General features: G+C 38.5%; 1 protein-coding gene across 10 annotated transcripts in view; it reads right to left on the reverse strand.

The window, feature by feature from the left end:
* Nucleotides 1-26,977, reverse strand: part of LOC122874587 (pleckstrin homology domain-containing family A member 7-like) — a 134,352-nt gene that overhangs the window by 70,478 nt on the left and 36,897 nt on the right. The window contains exon 1 of one of the 10 annotated variants that reach the window (XM_044192647.1): nt 24,796-24,900. The exons of 8 other annotated variants lie outside the window; for them this stretch is intronic. The gene's annotated coding sequence lies outside the window, so the exon portion shown is untranslated. Of the gene's footprint in view, nt 1-4,011; nt 4,358-24,795; nt 24,901-26,977 lie in introns of those variants that run through there. One more of the 10 variants, XM_044192646.1, reaches the window with a different exon arrangement.

The raw sequence follows: 26,977 nt of genomic DNA on the forward strand, positions 1-26,977 counted from the left end.
ATTTTGTGATTTTCTGGTCTTCTATTCAGCTTCATTTATCACAACAGCTCCCCTGCAGCCGAAGCAGACTTTGTTTTTCACTCGAAGGCAGGCATGACATTAGGGAATTAAACTGAAACGTCCTCTTACAAGACAATCTTGACCACTGAACTGCTGTCATCTTGTACTGCATGCTCTGTGCCTCTGCGTTTGACTTTTTTGCCCCTGTCGATATCCGCATGACATTTATGAAGGACGGGTAGTAAACCTCTGAGGTTACGTAAACACACGGCGCTGTCCATGACAGCACTCCCACGACACATCCCACCTCTCATGCAAAACACACATGACCACACATACCACAAATTATTTCTCGCAGTGCACACACTGCACCTGCTGTGTCATATGACTTGGGTGTCACCTTATTTGTCAAGGAACTCCAGTTACTTTACTCCTGTTTGTCCTTACAGGATAACCAAGTAGTGCTGATTAAATGATTTACTGATTACTCGACTATCTGAAAAGTATTCACCAGCAAATTTGATAAATTATTAATTGTTTAAGTAATTTATCAAAGGAAACTGCTGGTTAGAGTTTCTCGAATATGAGTATTTATATAAACATAAATTGAATATCTGGGATGGACATTTTCACTATTTATTTTTCTATGATCAGTTTACTACTAACTAAGCTAGCCACTATACTAGCTGTCTGAGGCTAATGTGTTGCTAAAACAACATTCGAACTGTTAATTACTGTTGGGCTAACTGTTGTGTATTTTATTCTTTTCACTTTTACTCTCATGGACTTAGTATTGATCTTTACAGGTAATACTTTGTTTCTTCCTGGGATGAGGAACAATGTAACTCATTTGATTTGATTTTATAAATCCAGTTTCCTTACTGTAATAATTCATTTTTACAATGCCTTTGGTCTATCACTTGTTGATGGTATCTCATCTTTTTTGATTTGTAATCACTATCAGTGAATTAGTGTTTTAATCAATACTGTTTTCACAATTTCACAAACACAAAAAACGTCAAAGGCCAACATCTGTCTTCAATCTTTATTGGAAGTGTGTTGGAAGCTTGCTGCATAGCTATGCACCTGCACACAGAGAGGGCATAAAAGATTTGTTTCTTGGTCGTTTCGGTGTATACTTCCAACACAAAATTTCACAGAAAATGTACACTGTAATCTAACAAATGTATACACAGACTGAAAAAGAGAAGGAAGACAGTAGGTGGTGTGCCAATAAATATTAGCACACAAAAAAGCATAATAAAAAAATTCAATAATAATCTGCTTAACATAAACATTACCCATCTAAAGTTAAAAAATAAAAATCTCACAATTTGGATGTTGCTACTTGCAAATGTCCACTTTGAAGAGCATGCAGATGAAAGCCAGTGAAAGCTCTTGATGACAGTGAACACTCATTAGAGCAAGGTAAACTAACTCAAGTTCCAAGTTAATATCATGTTTCCAGCCGATTACATTATGTAAGACACAGTATAAAAGAGGCTTCTCATCTGTGCTCTTGTTTTGTGTTCAGTTATTATACAATGACTATGTCAAGGCTAATGTTAATGAGGTAATGATTTACTGAAGATAAAATGCTACACATGGCACTTTGACATTTCTTTTTATTGATGATGGACTGATCAATGTGTCACCATCACCGATAAGCCACACCTCCATCTGACTGTGACTTATGTTTCAAAAAGCAGAGCTGCTGGTCTTGACCGCAACTCTTATCTCCGATAAATAACAAGAATTTGTCTTTGTATTGTTTGCCACTGCACACCCTGCCTGTGTTTCAACAGATGTGTAGCAGACAGTGTGTTTCTAAATGATTTGGTGAGTGGGTGTTCTCTCTGTCAAAGGTCACGTCTATTTAAAGGGTTTTTCCAGATGAAATGTGTTTAAAGTGCAGCAAGGGAGGGCGGGCAGTGCTGCCGGTGCACTATGGGGAAACACAGCAAGGTCATTCCCATTCAGAGCACACTGTACATGTTAAACAAAGTATGTGAGTGTGAGTGTGAGTGTGAGTGTGTGTGTGTGTGTGTGTGTGTGTGTACAGTATTAGGCATGAAGAGAGGAAGAGAAAGCAATGATGCCTGCAATTACAGTATGTGTGAGTGAGAGTGCAAGAGTGTGTGTGTTTCAGAAAAGGGTAGACCACTGTCTATGTGTGTGTGTGTGTGTGTGTGTGTGTGAGTTTGTGTGTGTATCCTAGTCAAGTACAAGTACAGTGTTACTCTGCTAAAGTTTTACTGTAGGTGAGCAAACATCACCAGTGTTAAAATCGTTGGTAAAAAGAATAGCAAATTTAAAATGCCCTCACAGTAAAAGTTATTTTGAACACTGAGACTACATGTGACCTTTTCAAGTCTAAAAAGCAGAAGACCGAGTGCAAACCTTAATTGGAAAAAATTACAATAAAAAGCCAAATGACTCTTCTCTTCTTGGCACACCGCAAAAAACTCCACATTTGCCCAATTTAAGCCTGGCTGGTCTCTGTTGCAATTCAAATGGAGAGCCCACAAAATTTGCTCTCTGTAAAGAATGTAATTTAAAATCTGTTGGCGAGCTCACAGACCAACACCAGTCACTTCCTTTCACTAATGTGCAAACAGACTCACACATTTACACACACACACACACACACACCTCTGCCAAGAACTAAATGACACTTGGTGCATGGCCTAATGCTTAAATAAAAATCACCTAATTGAGTCGCACAATGCCACAGCTGCAAAAGGGGTCCTGATTTGGCCGCAGCACAAAAGTAGGTTAAAACATTATCACTGTTGATTTTCGGCAGCCTGCAGAGTGGGCCGCTGGCCCCGGAGCTCCGATTATTTAGCAGCCACTGAAAGTCCGAAGAGCTCCCTGATGATGCTTTCAGCCTCCAGCTCTCAACAGCCACATGAGCTTTAAGCTGGAAATATTTTTTACAACAAACCAGTAAAGATTCTCAAAGTACAATCTTCATCTATTAGTGCTAAACAACTAGCTGATGCATTGATTAGTTCATTAACACAAAGTAAATGAATGCCAAACATTTGCTGGTTAGAGTTATACAGAATGTGACTAATTGCTTGCTATTCTCATGTTATTGTAAATTGAATACATTTGTGTATTTTCTGTTTACTGTTTTAGGACATAAACTGAGCTCTGATAACTTGAGAAGCGCATCTTTCATTATTTTTAAATATATAGTTGTTTAATTACTGATTATACTACAATAATATCTACTATAAACAGTAGTGAATGTATTGTCTAATAATCATACAGATTTACATCACATAAACATAAAAGTTAAGCTTGGACCAAAACCAATGCCAGGCCAAAAGAAACATTTGTGCCCTGTTTTAAATAAATGTGAGAGAAAGAAGTATGTGATTTTGTGAGAAGCTCATCATGTAGTTGCTGCAGTGCAGGTTGTATGCTATTTTAAAGCCTGCTGGAGTCATTAACAAATCAACAAATCATAATATTTTAAAGGTTATTTGTCCACTTGACAATGGTGACAATCCTCTTATCATCCCACTCTGACCAGTTAGTGCATTTGACTAAATGTTAAATATCACTATAGAAGAGTGGATCTATCTGGCTTCCTTTAGTACAATTTGGCTCTGGAGGACCACGATGCTATGGCAAACTGAAGAGCTCACTATCCTGACCAAGGCAAAGCTGGGCTGCACCCATACAGAGAAATACAATACCATATAAACTTATATTTGCTATATCAAGCATGCTACCTAATATCAGTCCAAGAAACATCTGCGAGACACTTTATGTTGCTCTGTTAGCGGCTGGCAGTAGAGACAGAGCAGCCCTGCCAGCAGCTCAGTGCTGCTGCTGTAACATTAGAGCCCACTTCCACCTTGTTCTGGCACTGGCACTGCAAAAATAAAACTATGAAAAGATGCAGGAAGCTTCCTCAGAATAATGAAAAGCAAAAAAAACAGAAAGCCCAGACTGTTTTCTCTTTCTTTTTTTTTCTTTTTTTCTTTTTTTTTTTACCTGTGTCCATACGGTCACTGCTGTGGCTTCGTTACTTTTGTTCCCCTCCAAGCTTGTGAATGTGGCCGAATGCTGCATGTACTACACGCTCTTCCTGCCTGTAGCAGGGAGGAGGGAGTGCCAGCACGCTAGCTCAGTCCTATAACTGGCCAGGGGGTAAAGAGATGGAATACAATCTGACCACTACAAACACACAAAGTCAAACACACACACACACACACGCACACACACTCAGTCACCCCGCTGAATTCCTAGCAGGCCGCTGTTGCCAGTAAATTCCTTCCTTGGCCCAGTGAGCATGAGGCAGTGACACATTTGGTTCAGTTCCATGCTGCTGCCACCGTTTCTTGTTCAGGTTTCACAGCCATCAGCTACCACCTACCCACCCACACATCCAGCACACATCACAAATAAAAACAGCCTCTTTCATTTGATTTTCTCACAGTCCATCTCTCTCTCACGCTCTCACCATCACTCCATTCCTCACTCCCACTCAGGCTGGAAAGCATTCAGAATTGCCCCCTTGTTTGATTAAATGAAGGTGTATAAAAGTCCACAGAGGTTTTGTCAGGTTAAGTGGTAAATCCTGACATATCTGCCAGTGTGGCAGAGTGTGAGCTGTATGCTACCAGTGTACCCACTGGCATGAAAATCACTGTAATGAGAGTTATTACACATCTCTTATTTCACACCTCAGCCTATCAGGCTGATAAACAGGACCTATTATAATACCCATAATGCTAGTCTTTTATGCCCCGAATGTGGTGGACACATTTTCTTTTCAGTGGTGATGGCTAAGCTTTTAGGTTGCTGTATCACAAATTGAACAAGGCTTTTAGAGTTAGGCTGGAGGGTTGAGCCAATGTAGGTTACTGGAAAAAGTTACAGTGCATCATCTGTCTATATACAACAGGATTCAACATTTTAACACAAAGAAGACAACCTAGAGGTGCATTTTGCATAATGCAGCTTGTTCTTTAGCTCATCACTGACTCAACCCCTGCCTCATCTCCCACTCACCTAGATCCCTTTGTCACACCCATTGTTTGTTGTTCAGACAGGAAGTGTAGGTAAAGTGGCACTGCTACAACCCGGTGTATGACCTCAAGGACATAGGAGCTGATGCACAAAGCAAAATTTTGCTCATTACATCACAGCGCTTTTATGTTGCCAGGAAGCTCTCACATCTCTGGTTTCAGTGTGACCCAGTAAAATAAAGAGCATCTCCAGCAGCATAGAGGGGATGAGGTGGGACTAACAGAGCCAGGGCAGTCGCTCAGCACTGCTGGCAGACGGAGAACAACACAGTGCCAGTAATAACTGAGGCAGACACGACCATTGCTGACATCACTGGCATGGAGACCCTGCTACCATGGCCCCGATAGACATAAGCTCCACCGGCCCACCAGTACTATCTATAAAACTGCAATACACTACAGGATTACAAAGTATTTAAATGGGATTTATAGCTACATGGTTTCTGTTGACAAGCCACAAGTAAGTGAGTGAACCCCAAAATTGGCAGTTCCATTGCAACTACTGACAGGGGCAGAAATTTTGCTTTAAGAGGTTAATTACTGGCATCATGTTTGAAGCACTGAAAAGAAAAAATAAGACAAAATTGGAGTCAAAACTATAAAGTCGCTTTTTTTGGTCATTTAAATTGCCCAAAGAGTTCATTGGCTATAGATTCAGTCCTATTCAGAGACGGATAACTGCAAACAATACTGATGTTGGAAGTATACTGGTCCTAGCATCTGCAGCTATGAAGAAATTATTATGTGTATTGGTTAAAAAATAAAAATTTCAAGACACACAGCCTGGAGGTCTGAAATTACAGCTGGAAAGCAGAATAACAGTGATAACACAACATATTAGGGGTGTAAATCTTAGACTTTGCCATGAAAATGAGTTCAATTTTTAGGACAGTCGTTCAATATTTTAAATGTTACTACAATATCTTGCAATATGATTCCTCTTACAGTGGTAATAATTGATTAGATCAATATACACTATCAAGCAAAAAAATGTAACATTCTGATTAAATTTTTAATAAACTCTAAATGAGATTGGCCATAAACATTTGTTAGTGTTATTAAATGTTTATTAAAGTTTGAACATGAAACACAGTTACAAATTATATGAATTGCATTATGTACATTTGGCAAATCCAGTCATATCATGGCAATTTCATTAAATTTATTATCTTGTAGGTCTATTGTTACAGGCTTACAAGATATTATTCAGCAAATACCAGCAAATACAGCCTGTTCAAACCTCTTTCATAAAACTTCATAATAATCACTATAACTCCACAATAATAAAGTTAAACCAGTGCGTACCTTGATACAGAGATGAGAAGCTTAAATATTAATACTGATAGTGATGATAGTTAGGAAAGATGATCCTTACCCTCAATCTCTAAACTTGGCAACAGCCAAAGTCAAAGTGGCAGAAAAACACTCAGCCTCCAGTGAACAGCTCTCACCCCTGTGTTGTGGTTGTAGCACTTGTCTCGCAACATAAACACTTCACCAATGCATCATTTTCTGTGTTGATAGCCCATAAAAGTTAAAGACTTTCAACAACACCACAAATGCAACTCCAACGTATCATATGGTAACAAATTGAGTACTGGTGCTATATGAAAGGAGGTGCATGTTTTTATGGTGCTCCAACGCTAACATTCGTTATGTGCTGACATGGTATGGGTATTTGTTTAAGTGATTTACTGCACACTAAACCGTTTGCATATGCTAAACCCTTTTCTAGCAGGTGTTACAGAATCAGTTACACATTACTAAACAGCAGATCATACTGTAAATGAAGTTAGAGCAGTTGAAAAATAAAACTAGTTAGCAGAGTTTGAAATAATACTTGATGACAGTTCTGATAAATATGAGAAAAAAATATTTCAATTTGCCCTCCCCCAAAATGGATTTGTAAAATGGTCAGCATTGATCATTAAAAACCTTTCAACCTGCAATCGGTGAACAAGCTTGGTGCAAGCAGTGCTCAGAACGTTGAATGATAAATGTTAACAAGCCAGTTTAATTTTCACCACATGGTTAAAATATGTCCAAAATTCAAAATATCAGTGCATCGAGGATGCAATGGTTTTCATTTTGTGTATTTACTGCAGCTCTCAGCTTTACAGTGTTACTGTCTAAAAAGCTAAAAAAATTAACAAATTCATTTTCCCATATCTGCAAGATATCAGTTTATGTCTTCAGTGGGAGTTTTGCTCCCACTAGAAACTGATTAAAATCCCAATAAAAACTGATTCAAATAGCATTTAATCATCAGTGTTTTCAAGTTGAACCAATGTGGTTTCTATTGTCCTCTGCACTGAATGACCATATTTTTGGCCCTGCATAATGACGGCTGCAGTAAACAACCAACTTTTTTGCCACACAAGTGGTGTGGCTGCAGGGATGGCAGTGTCGGTCCACCACTTTGGTGCAGACTGAAATGCCTCAGCAACTGTTGCTTGGATTGCCACGACATTTAGTACATACATTTGTGGTCCCCAGAAGATGAACCCTAATGACTTGGTGAAAGCCCAACTTTTCCTCTAGTACCACAGGCAGGTTGACATTTGTGGTTTTGAATGAAATTTCTGGACAACTAATGGATAGACTGCCATGGATTTATGGATGTAATAACTTTTGTGATTCCTCTGACTTTTCATTTAGCAACATCATCACGTCAAAAACGACAAGTTTGTGTAGGTGTTAATGCACCACCTGCAAAACTAATGACATTCTCATTCAGCTCAGCCTCAGCTGTAGTTTTTTTGATCAGTGTTAATGATCAATTGTCAGCATGCTAATATGCTAAACTAAGATAGTGAATATGGTAAACATAATATCTGCTAAATATCATCTTGTTAACATTGTCACTGCAAGCATGTTAGCCTTTAGCTCAAAACCCAACTGTACTGTGCTACGTACAGCATCACAGAGCTGCTAGCATGGCTGCACACTCAGTTTTGTTACTGCACACTTGCTGAAATAATGTTATTCCTCACTCCATCCCTAAGGGGTACTGTTTGAAAAATATTAAGTTTTTCAAGTTTCTATTTTTTAAGAGAGTATGCATGACTAAAAACTAGGTCTAGGACTACCGTAGGTGTAGGCACAGTAGTTTTACATTAAAACACATCAATTTAACATTCAAAAATGTGGCTGCAATACTATAGCTGGATAAATGCCAGCAAGGTGACATATACCACACCTAGAGTGATACAGTATGCATTTATGTTACTACATCTGCTATTGGTATGCTTGCATGACTCATTCTTCAACATCCATTGTACTTTGAGAATAAACCCATTCTAATTATCCAGACCACTTGCAGGAGCATTTCCTGATAGCTCTACGGAAATCAGATCACTGCTTGTTCGACACTTGCCCACATTCAAATCAGCTGTGACGTTTTGGCCCCCTGCCTCTGCGCCTGACTAACTGTAATTATAGACACTCTTCACCGGGCTGAGAAGCAGAGTGCCTATTAAATGTCTTATTGCAGAGATAATGAAAATATTTTTCATTAGCATAAACAGGAATGGCAGTGGAATGGAGCCTTGTGATTGGGAAGAGCATGTATGAGAGTGAATAATGCTTAGGCTCATTACGAAAGCGCCTGCACTGACAAAAATTTGCCTTCACATTGCAGTTTGTGCCTTCACAGCAAATAAGATTCATTGTGAGCACATTGAGAAGATGCTTGAGAGAGAGAAAATTTTAGGAGGCTATTTAAGGGGAACAGAATATGTTGTAAAAGAAGCAATTTTTATGGATTTTATAATTACAAATGAACTACTTCTGTCAAACATTCTCTCAAAAAAGTTTCCTAGACAATAAGGCCATCAGTTACTAGACGAGAATGAGGACTGTAAAGTAATAGAGTACAAGAATGTAGGACATAAGTGCAAACTTAACATAATCAGCATAGTAACAAGGCAGCCCATCTACTGGATGCTCTTCAGCTGTGAAGGCTACGTGGGCGCACTTCAACATCAAGAGGTAAAGCAGAGGAAAAATGTGTCACTGGTGTAACTCAAGCAGTTGTTACGAGCCTCAAACCTGCTGGATTTCTGCCTACAGTGCAGAGGGTTAATAATATAATGTGAAACTTTATTGATCCCTGTTGGCAAATTCTCTTTTTGTTTGGACACCTACAGAAGAGCTCTGCTCCAGTGGGTTGGGATTCGGGGATTTGTTGAAGGGCACTTCAGTAGGGTAATGCTTGCAATAAAATGTAATGAAACTAAAATTTCAGAATCAATGCTTAAGACAAACAAGTCCTATTCTTACCTCACTATAGAAAGGATGATCATGTGCCCCCCCTATAAAAGAAGACTAAAAGTCTATAGCCATGCTAGCAGCTCTGTGAGGCCATACTTAGACACAACGGTGCTTTGAGCTGAATGCTAATGTCAGCATGCTAATATGCTCACAATGACCATGTTAACACGCTGATGTTTAGGTATAATGATTTTTATTTGTCTAATTTTTCATCATCATCTTAGTTTATGCAAACATTTGCCAATTAGCACAAAACACAAAGTGCAGATGGGGCTGATGAGAATGTCATTAGATTTGAAGGTATTTAGTCATACTGACAAGTTAAAATTTTGACCTGATGATGGTGCTAGAGGAAACTTCAGGGGAACAACAAACCTTTTACAATTCATCCTGTGGGTAACATGAATATGTTTACCAAATTTCATGATAATCTATCCAACAGTTGTCGAGACATTTCACTCAAAACCACAAATGTCAACCTCATGGTGGTGTTAGAGAAAAAGTAAGATCACCAAAGACATTAGGATACATTGTCTGGGAACCATGAATTTCTGTACAAAATTTAGTGCCAATTCATCCAGCAGATATTAAGATATTTCACTGGATAAGTGAAAACTTTGACCTGCTGGTGGTGCTAAAGGAAAAATCAGGGGATCACCATGAATGACTGTACAACCTTTGATGGCAATCCATCCAATAGCTATCGAGATATTTCACTAAAAAACAAAAATGTCAACCTCATAGTGGCACTAGAGGGAAAGTCAGGGGATCACCAAAGTCAGTAGGATTCATCCTCTGTGGACCACAAATGTCTGCACAAACTTACATGGCAATCCATTCAACAGTTGTTGAGATATAGTGGACTGACTGACTGACATTGCCATCCATAGTATAAAAAATAATAACAAAAAAAATCAGTAGTTACAAAATTATGGTTGATATATAAACATTTCTAAATGGTAGTAGAATATGTCAAGGTAATGCCATCTATATGCATTTCTTTTAATGGATCAGTACATGTAATTAGTTTGTATGTTGAGGATGCCATTATGTTCTTATAGCTAATTATTGTAAGTCTGGGACAAGCAAGAGCAAGAACTACTCTTTAATCCTGTTAATACTTTTGATAGGAATACTTATTGCTGGCACAGAATAGGATGTACGTACAAGAGAAAAGAAGTGAAATCAGAATAAAAATAAAAATGAGTGATATACCAAGTATATTTAAAACATTACCTTCATTAAAACCGAAGAGCAGTTTTACTTTACTTTGATCACTCTGGAGTGCTGAGCCGCAGCTAACAGCTTGTTAAGGACAGACTCTGTCGACCACAGAGCCATCAATCGCCCAGACATTGCGACAGCAGAGCGACAGGTAGCAGTTGCTCTGCTGTTGATGTACAATATCTACTTCCACCATCTCTTATCCTGTCTGTCCTGACAGCATGTGGACATGGAAGAATTCCTCTGTTCATACAAACACAAGGGCTCAGAGTAAACAGAGCAGGACCGGTGGAGCTGAAAGCAAATATGCCAATGACAACAAAAAAATATAACTGTAGATAATATAACTGAAGCAGTAAAGAAGATGGACTACATCTGATAACTGGAATACATCCCACAAATGATCATCCCAGTAAGACGTGTATGTTGAGAAGAGTCAGTGGCATTAACTAAAACTTAAACTAAGATTAAACTAAGATTGAATAGTAAATAAATGAATAATTCAATAAGGAGATTAAAATATTTATAATAGGATAAGCAAAGAGAATTGAAATAGAGATATACATGTTTAGTATAGAAAACTTCAGGGGTTCTTACTGTGTACATTTTTATATAGTTATAAATGAGAGTACCCCAAGTTGTTGGAAACACAATGAATAAACCGCAGCAAACTTTTAAGTCAACATGGATGAGAGGTCCTAGAGGTGCCAAGAATTATGGAAAGTCTGAACATCTATTTCCATGGCAACGGAGCAAACTTAATCTGCTGATGAAGACTGCATAATAAAGTGGAAAGCTCCAGAGCAAATGAGTAAGTGGAGCTTGAGTTAAGATTGCTTTATTAATAGATACACATTTTTAGTTTTTCATTTTCTATTTTCATGCTATACTACACTAGCTGAAAATATTATGTGGTGAACAACACAACAGATTACTGACCTGATACCATGTGATCTAGCTGACAAACTGACAACTTGACATTGTCTTATAACAATACTGATGAGAAGCATAATTTAATATAATATCCATAATTCCAAATAGATACATTGTATAAATACATTGTATGTTTATTTACAATAAGTTTTGCATGGGTGTCCGTGTGGCCTGGTGGACAAGATGCATAACATGTAACTCCAACGGTCTCTATTCAATTTCGGATGGGGACATTTATTGCATTTCATCTCCCCAACTCTCCCCCCATGTTTCCTGTCTCTCTCTCCACTGTCAACTATCAAATGAACGCAAAATGCTACATTACAAAAATCACAAATAAAAAAAAAATTAATTAAATGTCCTGTGCCACATGAGTCACTGTTGTTGCCCTTCTCTTTGAGATGATCATATTTTCATTGATTCCAGGAAAATCAACCTTTGTGCCCCTCAGAAGTACATGTATAGGACTATTTATAGAGTGTCTGGCTTGGCTTGGCAGGCTAAGCTATACACAACCTCACAGCCATGACTCCAGCTCATGACCTTTCTTGTTCTATCATACCTCCTGTCTCCTCTCTATCAGAAACAGGATTTTACCACTTATGCTCTCTCCCACTCCTTTTTTTGTGTTTTCTCTCTATGTCTTCCCTCTCTACTTTAAAGTCTGTTTTTCTCTTTCTCATTGCCCTGGACTGAGCACAATTCATTTTTTACATAATTTCCTTCCTTCACGCCCCTCAACATCCTGCTTTTACAAAACACAATTAGTCTGAATGTAAGAATGTACTTTGGATAAACTGCTGCCTTTGATTTCATCTTCATCATTGTCATCTTTTCTATATTTTTTTTTTATGCTGTCCCAGCTAATGTCCCATCACAACAGCTGCAACCCCACCCCTCCCCAACTCCCACCACCACGTTCCCCAGAGAGACACACAGGTTATAAAGCAGCCCTGACAGTAAATTGCAGCTCCATCAAGTAGCAGGATTGGGATTCTTCAGCCCTGATGAGCCGTTCTATCTTGATTGTGGCTGTATTTTGGGAGGGTGGGGTGGAGGGATGGTGGGGGCGGATGGTGGTGTAATAGAGATGTCCGTCACAACCAATCAGAAACAGCAGACGGAGTAGCGTCCACCTCTGTTGCTAAAGAGACTGCTTCGGGACATTTTGTTGCTATGGCAACCTCGAGATGAGGCCATCTTTGGCTTTAAATAAGCCCCCACTCTTGTCCATTGCAATAAATATGCCAAATAGGGGTGGGATTTTATGGTAGGCTTTTTCAAGAGAAGGAGATTAGAGTGTTTACTGCAAGCAACACCTCTTGTTGTGTGTGTGGACAACAGGAGAGCATCTTTTAGTCGGACAGCAAGGGACTCTGCATGGAGACTGACAGCCTGGCATGCTAATGGAAGACAAGTCTACACTGCATTCACATTCAAAACACTTCACAGTGTCCTGACGGGCCCCGTCTCAGAGAGGGGAAGGGATTTTGTGTGTGTGTGTAAGAATGCGTGTGAGTGTGTGCCCGAGTATCAATGGGAGTCGAATCAAAGCTGACAAGAAAGAAAGAAAGAAAGAAAGAAAGAAAGAAAGAAAGAAAGAAAGAAAGAAAGAAAGAAAGAAAAAAAGAAGATAGAAAACAGTTTAAATAATTAACTAACCAAATTAAAAATGAAATACTGGAAATGTGGTGCCATAATGTTTCTAAAAGAGAACAAGAGTTGTTGACAAATCTGTACATGAGAAGAGGTCAGAGAGAGAAGGTCTAAGACCTACATTGTAACACAAAGTTTAGTGCAGAGAAATACAAAATACATGTAATTTCGGGGCATCCTGGTGGACTAGAGCTTTAAGATGCAGAGGCGATTTAATCGTGATGACAAAGATAAAAACAATACAATAAAACACTGTTCATTGCACTGACAGACAATGATGATTGCACTGGATTATTTCAAGTGATTTTGCATACATTTTCTATATCATGACATATAACGATATGAATCAGAAAATATTATCGTTATTTTGATGTTGTCAGCCATATGGCCCAGCCCTAGTGCCAGCCTCATTGAAGTGTTTTTGTAAGTACTATAAATATAATTGAGTTTCTGGTGGAATCACTAGACGCTGATGTGAGTTAGAAATCTGCTCTGAAAATGTTGTTGATAGAGTGTTTTTATGGGTGTCATTGTCCAATGACTGAGTAACAATGATGCAAGAAATAAACTGTTTGTGTTTGAGTTTCAACAGGATCTAAGACGCCTGTGGCATGTTAGACCTAATGATGTGACAGAAATGGACCATGGTGTGAGGCCTCTGAATGAGACCAGCAGTACTCACAGATAGGCAGATGAAGAAATGGAGGGATGATGGAGCAAACTGCCAAGATTACCTTTATTCGCATTTATTAAAGACAGATATCTTCAGTTTTCTTTGATTCATGTGTTTTACCAGATTCTCTATAAGTGATTAAACAAATAAATGTGAAAGAGAAACGCATAGATTATACAGCTTAAGATGCAATGACAAAGTGGTAGAGAGACACTATAGCCACGTTTCCACCCAAAGTACCCAGAACTTTTATTCCCAAGAACTACTTTTCAAGGAACTAAAAAGTTCCTTCAGCTCATTGTTGTCTTCATTGCTGAAGACCAGCGAAGATTAGGCAAATTATACCCATTAGGTTACACCCATCACATAGCTGCATAACTCAAACTTGTTTAAACACATCACCAGCAATTCAGCATAAGGGCCTTTGTTTATTTTAACCTATGCTCTCTCACCTGGTATACTGAGTTTACCGGTGTATAGTGGTGAAATTGAGAGCCACTGCTTCCTCAGAGTGTTGTAAATATTAGAATATGGTAACATAAGCATTGTGTCTTTTTACACATATAGAGCCACTATACAAACATTTGTTTCCACAACTATTTATTTATCTGCAGAAATATAAATGTGCAAAATACATTAACATTACATTAATACAACATTAACAAGATATCATTTTGTATCGTTTTAGCCAAGCCTTGTCTTATCGAACACCACGATTTTACACCATGAGCGGTTAGCATTAGCGGATAGCTAACATTAGCTAGGGTAGCAATAGTATGACAACAGTTAACGTTATAGCATTTAACAAGCATCATTCATTGAACCGATTGGTCATCCGTTTCCGTGTCTTCCACCATGGCTTCCAACAGCGCAGGAGCTGAGCCGCTACACCAGAGAAGGCTGGCCTGTGATCCAGCAACGCATCGATCCAGATAGTCAAACCACTTTCTGCTCTGCCGGTCGGAGCTGGACCAATCAGATATGTTCAGCCCACCCCGAAAGTTCCTGTACTTTTGGAAAGTACTACCCCCCAAGCAGGGACCTTTTGGGGGGTAAAATAATGCCCCCGGAACTTAATTTAGACCCTGGTCCCTGTGGTGGAAACCCAAAGGTTCCTAGTCCCTGGGGAAAGTTCCTGCGGTGGAAACACAGCTAATGAGTGAAACAAAGATAAAAACAGCCCAGTCACAAGGAGACAGACACGACCACGCCTACACAAACACACAGACGTTTCCCACTTGAGGCCAACTGACGAGCATCTTATTGATTCAGTTGAGAAAATGCTTCTAAATGCCATGCAGCGATACCAAATTCCACCCTGATCCGATACTGCAGGATCCTCTGACATTTAATATGACTAAATTAAACCACTGGTTCCCTTGTTTAATTTAGTTAATATACTACACTAATCCAGGTGATTCAAAGTGGTAACACCACATCTCTGAATATGAACAAATCAAATATACACCTCAGTCCTTGACCATAATAAGACATTTTGCTCCAACTCACTGGGAACGGTTATAGTTTAATATGAATACAGAGTATACAGTTAATGTTTAGTGTCTGGGCTCTGACCTAGTCACTCTCCACAGCATAAAGTTAAACATGTGTTTGTAGAGTGATGAAAATATAGCCCAACCCCTTCAAGAGAAATTAGAATCAGAGCCTGAAGATGGATGCTTGGGTGGCTCTGGGCTGATTAAATGTTATGTATAATATGTCAGCAGCAGTGATGATAGCAATGCAGCAGTGTCTTAAACGTATAAAAGCCACAGGTTCTGGATGTGCAGAAAAGCTGATTAAAATGTGTAGTGTGAGTTAACAAAAGAAGACTTAAACAACATTTATAAAAAGGCTGCGTTTTCCCAGTTTTAGACAGAGCAAAAGACTAATGCCAGGTCCGACTACATAATATCAGCCTAATAACAGCAAAAAAACAACGGACATGGGGCATCAGAAACAAAAAATGTGTAGTGTGTCATACGAACTGGGAAGGAAAAAGACGGGAAAAGAGCCCACCTCATTGCCAAGTGACAATAAAAAGGTCCAGGTTCACTCACATTCATAAAAACCTTGATTACATATGTTAATATTCAATGGTGCTGTCACGTAAAAGTGTGGCGATCCGTGGCACTTGAACAACAGCAAGCCATGATTGACTTGGGGCCCAATGTATAGTTTAGCATGTGTTTCGGCACGGCAGGTAATATTGCAGAAAAACATATGACTCTATGATCACCCCATCTGATACAATGACTGTCACAAAAGATACAAATATTGTGTAAATTGATCCTGACATAAACTGAGCATGACAGAATAAATAGAGCCCCTTATTGTTGCTCAGGATATGCATAGCTGAGAGTATAACATGTCACCTAAAAGTTTTGCAGCACAACTCCAGTTCTCTGCATGAACTGGCTTGTACACTTCACTCCACTGATCTTCCACAACACAAACTACAACAAACACTGGAAGTGTTTCGGACACGTTTTTCAGTCTATTTGATGTCTGATGGATAAATATGCTTCCATGATCACAGGTTTGGCGGTTCGATCCCCAGCTCCTCTTGTCCACATGTCGAAGTGTCCTTGGGCAAGACACAGAACCCCAAATTGCTCCCAATGGTCAGGCCAGCACCTTACATGGTAGCTCGCTGCCATTGGTGTGTGTGTATGTGTGTGTGTGTGTGTGTGTGTGTGTGTGTGTGTGTGTGCGTGTGCGTGTGTGTCTGAATGAGAGGCAAAATTGTAAAGCACTTTGGATAAAAGCGCTTTAAATGCCGCCATTTCATTTATTTATTTATTTATTAATAACAAAAAAGCATCATCACCCGGGTCTTCCAGAAGTAACTTGGTATGCATGACACAATTTAATCCCATTAATGACAAACACTTGAAGAAATTATCTCCAATCTCAATTCATCCACCTGTTGCCCTGATGTTTTACCCACAACCTTCCTTAAAACAGCGTTGAGCAGCCTAAAGAAAGAACTAAGTCAAGTTAACAACTCTCCAATCTGGCATTTTTCCAAAGACTTTGAAAACAGCAGTCATTAAGCCTCTTCTAAAGAACAGACTTGATACAACAGTACTAAATAATTATCGGCCTATATCAAACCTACTGTTTAGGAATGTCATTGAAAAATTAAGTAATTTTTTTACGTTGAACAATTGCTCAGATAACTTTCAATCAGGATTTCGGCCCCATTTTTATTGTTTTTAAATTGTTTGTAATTTAATTAAATTGTGCATCTAAATGTGGGAGTATTTGCTGTGTTCTTTTATATTTTTATTTCCAATTGATTTAAAATGCACTAGTTTACTTTAAAAATGTTCATCTCTTGTATAACTTGCCTGTACTTTTGCACTTTTTAAAATTGTAAATCTTTCACATTTGCTGTATTTTTAGTACCCTGTAAAGCACACTGAAATGCCCTGGTGTATGAAATGTGCTATACAAATAAAGTTGCCTTGCCTTGCCTTGTCTTATAAGGACAACGCACATTAATCAACATTTCTGTAAATGTGCCAGTGTTAGCCAGCTGGCTCATTTTCAACTGCAGGCCTTTGGCGAGATATTTGGAAACACCTGCCACTACCCATGCTTCACCCATGCTTTCCATTCACAACTGCAAACCAAAGCATCTATTTTCACTTTAAGCGCTTTGTGAGCTCTGTCAAAACCGTTCTGAATGCAGAGCACTACTGTGGCCAAACGGATCCAGTGCAGAGACTGATGAAGGACTTGCAGCTATTGCTGAGTCAAGCCTCACTCAGGTGGCCTGGTCTGAGAAAACAGCAGTGGTGAATTATAGGCTACAGCCCAAATTTGAACCATCAGATTATTTCAGACAAGTAAGTATAAAACCCCAAATGAATTTAAAGCCATGTTTAAACAAAATCTCCAAAGGAAAACTAACTCAGAAATCTATACTTTTATCAGTGTTAGATTTGCATTGCTGAGGCTGGCCACTATGGCAACATTTATCACATCACTGAAACTTGGCTTCAAAGATGTGAACACTTCCTTCCCCAGAGATACACAGATCTGCAATAGCATTTATTACCCAAGAAGCAAATGTGCCTATAAAAGTTTCAGAACACAGCAGAATAATGCAGGCACTAAAAAATAATATCCATCCCTGCTTTGAATCTCAAGTTGGATATGTGCTTCTTTTTTAATTTACCGGATACAATAGCCTGGATCTATTTTTAAGAGCAACTGCTGCTGAAATATAGACCTCTGTGGCAAAATTCAGGTATACAATGGCACTTCATGCCTCATTAGGAGGTAGAGAGAGGAATCCATTCTACCCACTGACACTGAGGAGAATCACTCCAGTCCTGCTCTGGCCCACGCTTCCCTCGTTGAGTCCGTTGAGACTAATACGAGACAGAGTTTCTTCGTGTTTGGAGTTGCCAATGTGGGAAGTGAAATACATGCAATGGAAATGTGTTTGGGTTGTCCCATTTGTCCTACTTAACGGTTTTCCTCCACAGCAGATAGTTTTTGCACTTAACACCTTGCTGCCGTGCCAAACATACTATACTGGGCTTCACGAAGTCACACATAAAAGTGCTATTATGACAGGCCTCCGATGCCTTCCAAAATACACAGAACTTCAGAAATATAGCTCAATAAAGCTCCAATAAACCCACTGTATGCTGCCTGCCCAGCACCAAACAGCAGACAGATAAAGTTACCAAGTTGTAGTGTAGCATTTAGCTAAAGAACCAGATATTTTTCTCAGGAGTGAAAAATAGGCTGCTCCATGTCTGATGGATGTGGAAGCAATTTTGCTCCAACATGTAACTCCCCCCTAAAACCAACACATTTTTACATTTCGCAGGTTAAAATTAGGTAAATTAAGGTTATGATTGGCAATATTTTTCACTTTGAACAGAGCCAGGCTAGCTGTTTCCCTTTGCTTCCAGTTTTTATGCTAACTAGGCTAATCCAAACACACATCTTGCTATGGTGATGGCTGTGCTAAAAATATTAATTCAACAGTATTGACTGAAGTGCTGAGGAGTGGACAGCATTGGGAAGCACCAACTTTCAAATTATCTTTAAAGCAAAGAAATATGAAGTCAGCCAGTTGGTGGGTTTATCTCTGTGATCCCCACTCACTGAATCAATCTCTTAAATGATCTAACAGTTGGGCATAAATGATGCTTTACACCAGTTCTGAATTGGGGTCTCAAATGTCTATATGCATATACTGCAAACAGACAAACATTTGAATTCCTATGACAGGGTCTCTTTAAGGTCATATATATGAATATGGGCTACTGTACATGATTACTTATTGGACTGCCTACTAAATCTTTGGTGATGCAACCAATCACTCCTTCTGCCTGATACCACTGCAAAGTTATTACTTAGTCTGTTGAAGGATAAAAAGCCAACATTATATAAAAATCACAAAGATTAAACAATGTCAAAGTAAAACTATAAGAGACAACACTAATCCGTCTTTGTGTTTTGATGGAAACCATATAGTATGTAAACTGTATGTGTGTTTTTCATGCACAGCCACGCCTCTTCATGCATGTACAGTGGATTCTTTGATTACACACAAAACTGTCTCAGATTAGGCAGGGATTAGAGCTGTGCTGCCCACACGGACTGGGCCAGCTGGGGTGTAATGTGAGACCTGCGAGACTGGCAAGCTCAAAGGGTTTCAGTGACAAACAGATGGAGAATAGGGAGCAGGCTGATATCAAAATCCTACACATCCAGCTCTTCCTGGAATGGAAGTAAAGGGTTGTTTTTTCTCCAGCCCACATTACTGATAAAACTGCTACTTAAAATATGCAGAGACTATAGACTCTGTATAATCCATCTATATTAGCAGTGTCTGGTAAAGACCATTCACTCTTTAATAAAATAATTACAATAGAAAAAAACAATACAATTCAGTTTAATTTCCCCTGAGTGCATCAACACATTACCATCTTAATGTTAAGAATTAGTGCTTAATATCATAATGAACCATCTAAATAGAAAAAGGCTCCCATGCTTCAACCTAATGGCCCTTGCATTTGAGATTAAACAAACAGGATAAATGTGCATCCATACTGACAACAAATAATTTGTAATGCACCGATTAAATACACATCTGTGCCATTAATGACCTTATTAAACGTTTCAGATATTGTCCAGACATGATGAATTCACGTTAAAAACAATTTCTTAGTCAGTGATGTTACAAAATGTGAAGTCATGTTCATAAAGCTTCTTGACCAAAATAAATCAAATTTAAATAATTAATAATTAATTAATAATTCATAATTAAGAGAATGCTATGTGAACGATAAGAAGTTATGTGTAGTTACAGCGTCACATTATCTAACATATAGAAAAATGTTCCAACTGAGTTTCAGACAATGCGGCACAAAGACTTTAAATTTACAAAGAAAAAAAGAGCACAAATATCGGATTGGAACTCAGTATTCGCCAATATCCTGAGCTTAGGTACTGGAATCAGTATCAGGAGATAAAACGTGGGATCAGTGCATCCCTAATACAAACTGAAGCCAGAAAGATACTGGATTTTTGAGGACAAAACCAAAAGTAACATTTGAGAATTTGAAAAATCTATTAACGAAACGTATATGGCTCAATATAAAAAAATTGTAACCATGCAATAAGTTTTTTTGGCCACTTGGGGGCAGCGCAAACAAGTTGTGAACACAAAATTGACATATCATCACCTTTTAAGTTGATATAGCGAACTTGAACCGATCAAATTCTGATAGCTTGTCTTAGCAGAAACCACAAGACCTTTCTTTACTAACAACTTTGATTATGTCAGTTTTCCTTTATCAAAGGTAAGGGCATAGGTTTGGTTTTAGAAATAGGGGAGTGACAAAAAGTCAGAGGTTCTTTAAAGAAAACGAAATGAAACCATGTTAATGCTATTTCTGACATTTTATATATTTATCTAGAAAATATCTAGAAAGGCTTTCCAAATTATTGGTGGCCTAATGAAAAATATAAATGTTGTGTAACTTGCTGTATTATTATTAGAACCTTAATAGTAGTCTAATGAAAAATATAAATGTTGTGTAACTTGCTGTATTATTATTATAACCTTAATTGCAATCACATTTAATTTTTGTTGATAGAGATCTCATACTTTATCTTAGACAAATATTGTATGTGCATCTTCACTAAAAAGAGCATTGTCCTTTACTGTCTTATCTAATATTTAATATGTAATTAATATTCCAATCTAACATTTGTTTAGGAGAATACTGACTTATCATATACATATATATATATATATATATATTAAGGACAAAATCCCAATGTACTGATATTGCTCTTGACAATATAAGTGACTGATTCTCTCCTACCTTCCCAAGCTGAGGCCCATACAGAAACCTACACTTCGCCAACAAGTGCTCAGCATCTCTGCTCATCCAGTTCAGTCAAAATCAGAGGTGAAGCCTTTGAAGTCAGCAGCCTTCGAGAGGTGCTCTAGGCTACGATCCGTCCATATGTACTGTACTATTGACTCTAATGAACCCATTTCCTTCGCATCTTGTTGTAATTCAAACTACTCAAGTTCACAGCTGCCTTCTACCCTCTCAGCCCTGATCCTGTCACTGCTGTCACAGCACACACACCACATTTTATGAAACAACGTTAAAAAAACCCCACAGATTACACTCACCACCAACGGCTTTCTGGGATGGATTTAACCACCAAACCTTCAGTGAACTCTCTATGTCCCTGCTACATAGACAAAACAACTTTGCTTGTTTTTATTTCCTCCCACTTCTCATGAATTAAGCAGGTTGAGATGAGGACACATCTAAAATTATAAGAAGGATGACATTTGGACAGTGTCCCATCTAAGAATGTGAAATGAGCTTGAAAGGTTGGACATCATACTAATTTACCATCCTGGCCAAGAAAAACATACTGTAGATAGAGTTAATCTGGCTAATGAGCACAGGGAAATTGCTGCCATTAGAAAAATGTCAGCAATCTTCTTTTATATTTTAATTTGAATTCTGAGTTTGCATTGTTCCTCTTTAGGCTGAGACAGTTCTATGGCCCTTAGACTCAAATGAAAAATGCATGGTATTTAGGCTCAAACAAACAAGGCTGTCACTGAAATGTTGACAATCTGGAGATGCAAGCTTTTCATCTAACAACAACAATAAAATACTATCAAACTAAAATCCCTTTCTGGGTAAGCAAAAATGTAATTGTTCAGACTGTTCCCAAAATGCCAAACAGTTTCTACAGAGTAACTGTTAAACTATCCACACTGTGAAACTAATATAAATCTTCATTGTGTAAATTCACAATCTGATAATATTCTGAACAAAATCTTCAGATTACCTGCCTCGGTGATAAAGTTGGCATCAATATCAAGATGTTAATATTTTTGATATGAGTGTATATTTGCCTAATGTATGCAAAGAAATCCCATTTAAACATCAAACTTCCACTGTTATGCATTACATCAGACATAACTCTTCACACGTAATAAAAACTTCTAGTTTTTAATTAACATTTGCTTAGAATTATTCCTTTGGACAATACATTTATGTAAAACGATAACATGGTTGGAGCTACAACTAGGAATCATTTTCATTATTGATTGCTCTTTCTATTTCTTCTTTGATTAATCAATAAATGTAGTCTTTAAAATGCCAGGAAATTGTGAAAAATGTCCATCACTCCTGCGAGCCCAAGATGACTTTGCCTGTTTTGTCTCATGAACAGTCCAAAATATATTACATTTACAATAATATAAAACAGAAAAAAGCAGCAAATTCTTCACATTTGAGAAACTGGAAACAGGAAATGTTTGCCACTTTAGCTTCATACTTATTTTGTTTTATCAAAGTTGTTGTTGAATAGTTTTCTGTTGATAACTAAACACAATATGATATCCCCCAGTTATGTATATATATTATATATTTTGTTCTGGAGCTGGTTTGTCAACTTTTCCTGTTTACATAAGAAACCAGGATTACTGCTTTCCTGTGGTTTCTGACTACTGTAATGAAAACTGACTGAATCAACAGTTAACTCATCATCTTTTTACCACATCACCACTGCCACAGACAAACCACAATGTCAAAGAAACCACAGCCATATCAGCTCTCTCTCTTTAGTGCAGTCCCATCCAAATCTGCTGCTGTGACAGCCCGGCACTTTGTGACATAAGGTCGCCCTCCCTGAGAATGACTTGTAGGGAATTCATTTTGTCAAAGTGTCAGTCGCATCAAACATCCAGCCACAGCAGTGTGTCAACACTCAGTAGGAGAAGAGGACAGCTATAGAGACTGAATGACAGATTCTCCTGGAGACTCCCAAGTTAAGATGCTAGGTCAGATGCTTGTACTGTACTGTGCCATTTTCTGTGCACATTTCCCGTGCAATTCTCTGTTTTAATGTTGTGAAAAAAATACACAACGAATTCAAGTGTGTGTGCACCAGGGTGGTAAATAAAATTTTGGACACATTTAATCTGATTTTTGGTTAATTTTAGCATCTAAGATTTGTTTTACCTTCTTTCCGGGTACTGGAAGCTGGAGGCAGGGCCATTTCCCCTTACTTTGTCCCAAAATAATCTATGCTCCAACCCTCAATTGTCTTATTTTCAGTTTATGCTGGTTGGTAATGTGAATGTGGCACACTCTCTAATGCCTGGCTGCATGGTTTCCAACATTTATACTGCTTCAGGCTATGTATTCAGTTGTTTTATTATTAAAAACCTATGCCATTTTTCTTGCCCAGAACAAACTGGGCAAGAATATCTCAGTCAAATGCTCCCATGAATCAATACTGTACAGTACAGTGGCCTTTAATATAGAGCAATAGCATTCATATGATAATATTTGGTAGTTCACTGAGGAAAAATGTGAAGAGGCTGAAATGTGAAAAAGGATTCTCCAAATTTTAAGGAGCATCAGTTTTTAATTTCACAAGATATTTTACCAACTGTCAGGGCAATTTCTTCCTAAGTGTTTTGCCTCTGGACATATACAGTAGTCTCTTTGCTACTCACTCACATTTACAGTATTTACCTTTCTCACTCACTCAGTTATTTCTGCTTTGCCTTAGATGAAGTTTAACACTAAAAGCTCATCTTTATTCCTTGAAACTTTTTACGCAAATGTATTTCATGACCTAAATTAAAGATGACAGGGATCGCGCCACTGTACTAGATTTTATTTTGCCAAGTTTCATTTGTCACACACATTATTCGGTCCACGTTTAGAGATTAGCAGGAGATCACACACACTTTGCCAACTAAATATTTGAGAGAGGTTAAGGTGGCTCTTAAGATAAACCCAATTCAATGATTGTGTCTATGTATATATAGGTGTAGGAGCAAGCGTGTTAGAGCACTTTGTCTGTGTGTGTGTGTGTGTGTGTGTGTGTGTGTATGTGTAGGGATGAGGCAAAGGCTTTCAGACAATCTGCTCCATTCACCCCCTACTGGGCCACCAGCCCAAATCCACTTATATCTCTGAGCCATTGTGAGCTTGACAGCACTGCACGTGCGCACGCACACAGATCCTCACATGCAGGTTATGTGCACACAGGTACACACCTCTGTGATGTCTGAGTAACTCGGCACATGCAGTGTTGCAAGCTTGAATCTGTGTCATGACCTTTGTCACGTCACGCCCCGTCACACTCTTGTACTTTTTCTGATCATATCCAATGAATATTCTCTGTAAACACTGCGAAATATGATGCAAACATAAATATACACCGTCTAACTTATTAATCTCCCAATATCCTTATGAAGAATTTCTTGCGCAGATCAAATATGTTCAGCCTATCGACACCTTTCGAACACAGTTGATTGGCCCACTCAGAAAACACGACACATGAACACTCAATTACCAGCCCTCCACGCAATACCCCCCCAACACACACACACACAAACACAAATACAATCAATACTCTGAGTCAAACACACGCAGGCCCTCATTAAGCTTTCACGCTCACCTCAAGCCTACACGGTTGACTGATGCTGCTGGCTTATGCTGGATTAGCGGACCAAACAATGGAGTCTGGCTAAGGACTTCCTCAAACAGCGAATAAACACCTTGTCATTTGAATGTAAACACATTGGATTAAGCAGAGGAATGGGGGCGGAGTCTGGCAGTGTCAACGATGTGCCTGTTGACAGGTGAGGGAATCATTAACTAGATCAGCCTCGCTAAGGGATCTCTGAACTTTTACTGAGTTCATAGAACGAGCTTCATTATACTGCCAATGCTTCTATCTCTCTAAGGTAATATTTTAATTTTTAGTCTTTATTATTAAAAAAGCTATTTCAATTACATGAGCAGGGGTTTGACAGTTTAGAGAGAGGCTCAAATAAAATGGTTACAACACTTCATAATTTTATTGGAGTGACAAGTGAAATGTTGCAGCCTTATCGCTTCTTCCTCCAAGAAAAACAAAGATTTAATTTCGGTGCTGTCCTCTTCCTCGTATCATATAAAATGTTACCTTAACATCTTAACTCTAAACTAAAAAGCATTTTCCATCTTTTGTCAGTGAGATTATAGGTGTTAAACTTGAATATTTTACTCAGCAGTCAATCTTCCAATATAGAGGCATGCACAGGTGAACAGAAAACTGTAAATCCCAAAAGAGGATTAAAAATCAAGATGAGAAGATGGGAAACAGGGCACAAATGACTTTGAAGCAACAAGGAGGACACCGATTTGTTATCAAAAATAGACACTGAAAAAGAAGATAAATAAAACAGTAAATAGTTAATCTCCTACAGCTATCCAGTTTGTTTCCACATCATCTTAAGCATGTCAAACATTGCATTTATGCAGCAAAATGTCTTAACTGACTTAAATCCATGAGTTGACTGGGCTACAGATGGAACATTCATAGTGTGAGTCAGAGTACTTCACCATAAGAGACTAGAGTGGGAGTGGAAAGCAATGGCTAGTTTGTTTTGGAGCTCAGGGCTATTTCCTGGATTCCTGTGTACACTCTTCCTCTCTCTCTCTCTCTCTCTCTCTCTGCTGGCTGATCTGACAGGTCATTGACCTGCCCAGTGGTCTGAGGTATGACTCACTCATCAGCTAAATCCCTCTGCCCCCCGGTGCAGACCACCCCTACCGCTCCTCCTGCTGGTGCACCAACACAAATTCACATGAACTATGTGCACAGCATGGACTGATAAAGACAAAAAATATGCTAAGCTCTTATAATGCATGTGCACTTGCCAACATACACACTACATGCTAACTGTACACAGAAGTACAGATAGCATGTTACATGTTTATCATTTATCATGTTGTTCATTTTTACACTATGTCCTCATTATACTCAACCACACAGGGATTTCATAAATAACTAGCAATGGTGAATCAGTATTCTGGTGATTGAGCTCAAGCAGCCTTTAGAGGTTAGAGACTATTACAGTATCCAACAGAAAAAGAAGCGTAGGCAGGGGTCTGTTCTCCCCTCAGGGAATTGAGGTGATTGATGGTGTTCATTTGAGAGTGGGTCACATCTGAAACCTTGTGATAAATGTAATGATGTCATTACTGCTGCGGGAGGGGGGACCAGGGACAATATGGAAGAGGACCAGTAAAATCTTATGTAATCTGTTTTAATCCAGTGTTTTTAAGAGAGAGAAAACAGCTTATAGCCATTTGTTCAAATACACTATGGCTAATAAGCTCAACAAGCTTACTGTAGGAGTGTTTTTTTAGGTAACATGAGAACAGCTCAGTGCTTGAAAACAGCACTACTGTCACACTGACCAACAAACCTGCCTATTCTCTAACTTCTATTATTCTGTACAGGCAAAACCAGTTTCCTGGTTCTGTTAAAGCCAGGTGCCAAAAAACATTCCAGACAAACCAGTTTGGTCACAACCTCTGCTTTGGAGACTACAATGCCTAACACCATGGTTTATAAGCCAAGGCGTACAATGAACAAGGATGCATTAAATCAGACTCATTGGATCAACAACTGTCTCTAATGGCAATAACAATTTTCCAAACAGCGGGCCAAGCATTGACCCCTGAGGGACACCAAAGATTAAAGTGTTCACTTTAAGATTAAAGAATCACTTTCATCACCAAACATGTTAAATACATAGAATTTTGTCCCAGTGCAAAAACAATTAATGACAAAAGACCTTAAAGCAAAA

Source organism: Siniperca chuatsi, linkage group LG4 (genome assembly GCF_020085105.1).
Source record: "Siniperca chuatsi isolate FFG_IHB_CAS linkage group LG4, ASM2008510v1, whole genome shotgun sequence".
Lineage (NCBI taxonomy): Eukaryota > Metazoa > Chordata > Actinopteri > Centrarchiformes > Sinipercidae > Siniperca > Siniperca chuatsi.